The sequence below is a fragment of the Oncorhynchus clarkii genome, chromosome 30 (genome assembly GCF_045791955.1).
Source record: "Oncorhynchus clarkii lewisi isolate Uvic-CL-2024 chromosome 30, UVic_Ocla_1.0, whole genome shotgun sequence".
Lineage (NCBI taxonomy): Eukaryota > Metazoa > Chordata > Actinopteri > Salmoniformes > Salmonidae > Oncorhynchus > Oncorhynchus clarkii.
In genome coordinates, this window is record NC_092176.1 from 6,225,210 (window position 1) to 6,233,570 (window position 8,361).

Sequence of the window (8,361 nt, forward strand, 5' to 3'; positions counted from 1 at the left end):
GTGATCTGATTCACCTTGTGATTGTCTCCAGCACCTCCCGGTGTCGCTTATTTTCCCCAGTGTATTTATCCATGTGTTTCCTGTCTCTCTGTGCCAGTTTGTCTTGTATGTTTTTCATGTCAACCAGAGTTTTCCTGTACTCCTGCTTCTATTCTCTTTTTGCTAGTCCTCCCGGTTTTGACCTTTGCCTGTTTTCTGGACTCCGTACCTGCCTGCCTGACCGTTCTGCCTGCCTGCTGCTCTGTACCTCCTGGACTCTGGTTTTAACCTTTTGCCTGTCCTCGGCCATTCTCTTGCCTACCCCTTTTGGATTGTTTAGTAAATATCAAAGATATCTGCCTCCCGTGTCTGCATCTGGGTCTCGCCTTGTGCCTTTATAGGGCCAACCTATTGCAATGAAATGTAAGTCAGAACTCTCGTTTCCTCTCAAGTCAGTGATAATTTACATCATACATTTTCATTATCATCACAAATTAACATACTTGTTTAATTGTTGGAGATTTGCTGTAGCATGTGACATAGCACCGCAGTAAGCCTAAGCTGGTTTGGGCAGTGTGTTTATACAATGTAGAAACCTACGATTCTACAAATAACCTTTTAATTCAATAACAGGTATTTGTATCAACATTTTTGCTTTTTATAATAAACATGTCTTTGCAGTTATATTAGTTTCAATGGCACGTGTGCTTCAATTGATTAAAAACATAATTTCTGGTGCTCCTAATGTTTATGTTGTGCTCTTAACGTTTGTGCTCTTAACAGCAGTGCTACCAATGGAAAAACGTTGTCAGTAGGCTTCATGTTCCAACTCATTCTGTGTGCATGCCCCCTCCAGATTTTTTTTTAAGCTTAAGAGGTGTACATAGATATGCATAAAAATATACATTTTTTTACGTACTGTAAAATTAAGCATGTTTTGAGTGCGCCCCCTCAGATATTTGGGGTGCATGAGGCCGTGGAACATTTGTATAGCTAACAAGCTCTGCCAAGACGAAGTGAAGACTACTTTTTGTCAAGGGAATTTTCACTGTGTATGTACTTTTATTTGGCTCTGGTACGAGACTTTCTGTGACAGGTAAGAGATCCATTCCTCTGATTTTCGGGCAGAATCAACTAAGCAGTAGTCATTAATAATTAATCAGTCCAACATAATTGACCAAACATCCTGCAGTATTGCTACCCAAATATGCACACACTATTTATGATCAACCCATGTTAGAAAAAAAAGCTATGAATTTGAACGTTTGTTATCAGCCTGTATAATTGATTATTCAGATTTTCAAGGAAGCCATATGCACAATTTGCAGTATATTGCATGTCCTTAATATTAGATATACACCCTCAGTTAAATGTGTGACATGTAAAGTAATCTGATATAGGGAAGAATGTCAAACTGTACTGAGCTAAGAATCTGATTTAAATCATTTTGAATGTTATAATTGACTTTATTCAAATAATATATTCCCTAAACGATAGCTAAGAAAAATCAGTTGGTTTATTTATGTAAGTAATTGTTAACTTGACCATAGACAGTAAAGCTGGATATAAAACAAATGGTGTGGGACATCATGATTCCTTTTGACAACAGAATACATCTGAAGTCTGAACTTGTGTAATGGCTCTTTAAAGAAGTCTGTAAATGTTATTATTTCTCTTGAAAACCAGACAATACCGTACAAAAACCCAAAGTGACGGTCTACTCAGAGTCCAACCCTGAGTCGAAGGTGAACACCCTGCTATGTCTGGCTGGAGACATGTTTCCAGACTTGGTCAAGATCTCATGGAAGCTGGAGGATGAAAACGGCAGAGCAGTCGAGGTGCCTAAAGCAGAGGGGGAACAGCTGGAGCAGAGGGAGGAAGGACGGACGACCAGTATGATCATCATTGATAAAGAGAAGATGGACAGGAACAAATACATCTGTTCTGTGGAGCATGAAGGGGGCCCTCAAGATGTTTACATGCTAAAAGGTAAAGCCAGTCATTGAAATAGGCCTACATACTAATGTAAAACTGTTTTACATACAACATTATTCATTTAATATGTATGTAATATAATTATGAGTAGGTTATTGTGTATTCAACCTTGTAAAATTGACAGGCCTATTACCTTTTCAAAGAAAAAAAGAAAGTATACAAAAATTGGACTCATACTTGGTAATTGTATTGGAATGTTGTGTAGTTAGTCTCAAGTTTTGAAACAAAATAGCCTTTTTTTCTCAACAATTATCCTCGACAGTAGCCTACAGAATGCTCGGAAAAAAATCTTATTCTGATCTTTTTCCATTTCATTCTCAGATAAACCAACTGAAGCTCCGCGAACCACCGTGGCTGCACCAACCTGTCTGTTCAGAAATGACACGCAGCAGTCAGACTCTACATCTTGCCGACGGTAAAAATTTATGTGTATTTCATGCATGGTTCAGGTCAATTCAAAAATATGGGGGGGAGTGTAAGTGGTTGGATAAATTGACCAAATTTGATTGTGCTTTTGGATGGAGAAGGCATTCATGGCTTATGTCTGCAGAATTGAAAATTACCTTTAAAGGGTGCTTTCACATAGTGCATTCGGGAAGTATTCAGACCACTTGACTTTTTCCAAAATATATTAAATTAAAATGTTCTCTCGGATTAACACAATGAAAACGCAAAAACAAGTTTACATGTATTTTTTTTTTACAATGTATTTACGTAAGTATTCAGACCATTTGCTATGAGACTCGAAATTGAGCTCAGGTGCATCCTGTTTCCATTGATCATCCTTGAGATGTTTTTACAACTTGGAGTCCAAGTGGTAAATTCAATTGATTGGACATGATTTGGAAAGGCACACGCATCTCTCTATATATGGTCCCACAGTTGACAGTGCATATCAGAGCAAAAACCAAGCCATAAGGTCGATGGAATTGTCCGTAGAGCTCCGAAACAGGATTGTGTCGAGGCACAGATCTGGGGAAGGTTACCAGAACATTTCTGCAGCCTTAAAGGTCCCCAAGAACACAGTGGCCTCCATTATTCTTAAATGGAAGAAGTTTGGAAACACCAAGACTCTTCCTAAAGCTGGCCTCCCGTCCAAATTGAGCAATTGGGGGAGAAGGGCCTTGGTCAATGAGGTGACCAAGAACCTAATTGGTTGGCCGATTTCAGGTTTTCATAACAATTGGAAATCTGTATATTTGGACCCTGATTTGGCAGATTTTATTTTTAACACCTTTATTTAACTAGGCAAGTCAGTTAAGAACACGTTCTTATTTTCAATGACGACCTAGGAACGGTGGGTTAATTGCCTTGTTCAGGGGCAGAAAGACAGATTTTTACCTTGTCAGCTTGGGGATTCAATCTTGCAACCTTACGGTTAACTAGTCCAATGCTCTAACCACCTACCTCTCATTGCACTCCACGAGGAGCCTGCCTGTTACGCGAATGCAGTAAGAAGCCAAGGTAAGTTGCTAGCTAGCATTAAACATCTCTTATAAAAAACAATAAATGGTTAATATTACTAGTTTATCTAGCGTGTCCTGCATTGCATATAATCGATGCGGTGCGCATTTGCGAAAAAGGACTGTCGTTGCTCCAACGTGTACCTAACCATAAACATCAACGACTTTCTTAAAATCAATACACAGGTATATATTTTTATACCTGCATATTTAGTTAATATTTCCTGCTAACATGAATTTCTTTTAACTAGGAAAATGGTGTCACTTCTCTTGCAACAGAGTCAGGGTATATGCAGCAGTTTGGGCCGCCTGGCTCGTTGCGAACTGTGTTTAGACTATTTCTTCCTAACAAAGACAGCCAACTTCGCCAAACGGGGGATGATTTAACAAAAGCGCATTTGCAAAAGAAGCACAGTCTTTACACGACTGTACCTAACCATAAACATCAATACCTAACCATAAACATCAATGCCTTTCTTAAAATCAATACACAGAAGTATATATTTTTAAACCTGCATATTTAGCTAGAAGAAATCCAGGTTAGCAGGCAATTTCAACCAGGTGAAATTGTGTCACTTCTCTTTCATTGCACGCAGAGTCAGGGTATATTCAACAGTTTTTGCCGCCTGGCTCGTTGCAAACTAATTTGCCAGACTGTTACGTAATTATGACATAACATTGAAGGTTGTGCAATGTAACAGGAGTATTTGGACTTATGGATGCCACCCGTTAGATAAAATACGGAACGGTTTTGTATTTCACTGAAAAAATAAAAGTTTTGTTTTTGAGGTGATAGTTTCCGGATACGACCATATTAATGACGTAAGGCTCGTATTTCTGTGTGTCATGATATAATTAAGTCTATGATTTGATAGAGCAGACTGACTGAGCGGTGGTAGGCAGCAGCAGGCTCGTAAGCATTCATTCAAACAGCAATTTTGTGTGTTTTGCCAGCAGCTCTTCGCAATGCTTCAAGCATCACACTGTTTATGACTTCAAGCCTATCAACTCCCGAGATTAGGCTGGTGTAACCGATGTGAAATGGCTAGCTAGTTAGCGGGGTGCGCGCTAATAGCGTTTCAAACGTCACTCGCTCTGAGACTTGCTCTGCATGGGTAACGCTGCTTTGAGGCTGGCTAGTGTCGATGTGTTCCTGGTTCGAGCCCAGGTAGAAGCGAGGAGAGGGACGGAAGCTATACTGTTACACTGGCAATACTAAAGTGCCTATAAGAACATCCAATAGTCAAAGGTATATGAAATACCAATTGTATAGAGAGAAATAGTCCTATAATTCCTATAATATCTATAACCTAAAACTTCTGCCCTGGGAATATTGAAGACTCATGTTAAAAGGAACCACCAACTTTCATGTGTTCTCATGTTCTGAGCAAGGAACTTAAACGTTAGTTTTTTTACATGGCACATATTGCACTTTTACTTTCTTCTCCAACACTTTGTTTTTGCATTATTTAAACCAAATTGAACGTGTTTAATTTATGAGTCTATATTGATTTTATTGATGTATTAAGTTAAAATAAGTGTTCATTCAGTATTGTTGTAATTGTCATTATTACAAATAAATAAAATACATGTGCCGATAAATCGGTATCGGCTTTTTTTGATCCTCCAATAATCGGTATTGGCATTGAAAAATCATAAAATCGGTCGACCTCTAAAACTAATGGTTACTCTGACAGAGCTCCACAGTTCCTCCTCAGTCAGACACATGACAGCCTGCTTGGAGTTTGCCAAAAGGAACCTAAAGAACATGAGATACAAGATTCTCTGGTCTGATGAAACCAAGATTTAGCTGAGCAGCAACGCTCCCCATCCAACCTGACAGAGCTTAAGAGAATCTGCAGAGAAGAATGGGAGAAACTCCCCAAATACAGGTGTGCGAAGCTTGTAGCGTCATATCCAAGGAGACTCAATGCTGTAATCGCTGCCAAAGGTGCTTCAACAAAGTACTGAGTAAAGGGTATTTCCTGTTTGCCGAGATGCCATCCACGGTAAATGCGGCATATGTCGGCTTAAAAGGAGAATGTCTTTAAAAACCGTAATGCCTGTAACCAACAATCAGATTGAACCCCGGCCTTACTCTTTTCTCTTCTACAGAATCCTTCCAGTCAACATTTAGTCTGAACCTGGCCTCTCTGGTTTACACAGTGATGATAGGGAAGAGCATGGTGTACTGCTGTGGGCTCTCTCTCCTGCTGCACCACAGGAGCTTGGGAAGAGGACCCAGCACCTGTAGACACATTCATTGAAAGGAGACCACCCATGTATGGATAGAATTGTAGTGGGCGGTAAACAACATGGACTTTACATCCCATTGACGTCTAACATTTCATTTGTATTGCTTTTATTTTTCCTGCTTTATTTTTTAGATGCTAACAATATTGTGAGCCATAGTTTTCCATGTCTTCTAATAGCTTCAACTGCCAAATATGACAATTGCAGCACATTTAATTTTGTATATGGAGTAATGTCACCCTCCTTATGTGGGAGCTACCCACTGCAGACACATGAATAAAGGTTTTCTGGAAAATAAGCAGAGCAAATCTTGAATGTAAATAAATTATGATTTTAATTTAGATTTGGTAAAGTTGCCCTGCAATATGTCAGAGGTAGGCCTAAATTATACTCACAACTTGTATTTAATTTATACAAAACATTTACCTAAATATGTAGGCCCATGAGTTCTAAATCATTATCCAATATAATATGTTGTAACTTGTCTTGTATTGAAGTGTAATTTTTCTCAAGAAATTAGTTTTTCTAACATAGTATTTCACATCTTAATTAATGAATCGGAGAATCAATTGTTGCTTTAAATATCTAAATGCTGAGTGCTTATTGAGCATAAAAATTGGGCTATGCGCAAAATCATTTATTGGTGCTGTTTTACATTTAATACAATGTTTTTTTAATGCAGCTTTTATGAAGAGTAACACAGCCTGCTCAAATTAACCACGTTGCTCAAAATAATAATATCCTTTTAGATGAGGATGGATTTAATAAACGCTGCCTTTGCGAATGAAAAGTCACAACAATGGTTCTGCAAATTATTGTAAATAACTTTTTTACGGTTCCTTTCTGCTTTGTATGAATAAAGGCTACCTAATCCCCCCCCCCTATAAGATCATCTATTCATATTTGTGAATGTTATTTGATTGAATCTCATCAGAAGCGAAACAATAAAATTGTAAGATCCCCTATTCTCTGTTTTCAACTTGTTTGCTTCAATGTGCATGTAGCAACACAGATGTTGAGCCTAGACTCAATAGTGGTGGGAAAATGTGGTTAATGTATATTTGGTTTTCTGAAGAAATGTGAAACGGTAGTTACTGGAAACAAGATATAGCTAGCTGCATAACCACAGCTTGAGTGTGTGAAGAGATAGTTATGCAAAGCTGCTGGATGGTTCATTTTTTTATCTTGGTCCGTTTTCAGCTCCATGTGTGGGTTCGGCTCCTGCCATCAAATTGAAGAATATGACAGCGATGGGCAGACGAGTCCATAATGGTAGCTTATGGTTCCTGCATTTGTAGAATTATAGCCCTATGACAAAACAAGCTCTTACTTCAGTCTGTGTACTTTTTTTTTTTTACCTTGAAACAATCAAATGAAATGAAATCAGGGTTGAGTGTTTAGTTTGTTTTTAACACATCTTTGGAAAGGAAACTAACATTGTTATCCAAAGTAGTAAATACAATAGACTTGTTTCCGTTATGTTATTACCATTTATTCTGTTTTAATGTAACGCCCTAACAAAATGTTGTCTTAATTGCTTTCTTTTATCTACACTTCCCAAAGAAGAACAATATGTGCAAGTGTTACATTTCATTAAAATCTAAAGAAATGCAAAACAGAACTATAATACGATCAATAACAGAAATTAATCATAGAATTGTAACTTTCACATATACACTTTATTGAATTGACAACCAATGTAATTCATGATCAAATATGGTAGGTAATTGTTAGGCTACTTTATAAACACACACAAGCTTGTCACTGAAAATGAACTTGGTGTCTAAAAAGGTAAACTTTATTCATTTACTGTATTGAATAAGAGAGTGCTCTGTTTAGTGGCTCTTCAATACAGAACACTAAGGCCAGGATTAAATCTGATCGGGTTTTGACAGCGTGCACCTTTAAAAGGCAACCCAAAAGGTCGCTGTCTGCAACCCCACGGAAATAATCCCACAATCCAAAAATCCCCATAACCAGTCAGTTTGAGTTATGAGTTGCACTGAATGCGTCTCAATGCACCGCATCTGTCAATGTTGCACTTCTGTATCTGCGGTGAAAGGTGACAGAGCTAGAGCAGTGTTTGTCAAATCATGAGACGTCCCGGTAATCGGTCTTCTCACAAAAATCGTCTGTAGCGTCCGAACGGTTTGGCCTATACCCTATTATGAACGATCTATGGAAAGATGACACTCTCACGAACACGATGGTGCTCTGTGTTTTGTGGTGTCCGAACAGTTTCGGCTACATACCCCTCTGTGGAAAGGTGAGACTCTCACAGGCCCCATAAAGACTATATATGGTAACTGTTTAGTGCCAAAAATAAGTGGCTAAAATGTTTCCTGAACTTTATTACATCTCTCAGATAGACATTTCAAAACAAACGTCTTTCGATTTTATTGGGGGGGGGGGGGGGGGGGGGGGGACTACGTTGTTCCATGTATTGAATCTGTAATTCAATGACTTTCTATTGGCTAATAGCAGTAAGTCCAAAATATTTTCTCAATTTATTTTGTTGATACTTGAAGGGGTCTTAAAATAAAAAGCTAAAACCTAAATGATCCTTGGTATAACCTCCTTAACCTAGAACCCTAAGCTATATGGAATTGTTTCATCTCATGGGGACAGCTTACATTTAAGCAATAAGTGGGTGTGGTATATGACCAAAATA

General features: G+C 38.3%; 1 pseudogene; it reads left to right on the forward strand.

Annotated features, from left to right (window-relative positions):
- Positions 1-290: 290 nt before the first annotated feature.
- Positions 291-6,547, forward strand: LOC139389633 (T-cell receptor gamma chain C region DFL12-like; annotated as a pseudogene).
- Positions 6,548-8,361: the final 1,814 nt, after the last annotated feature.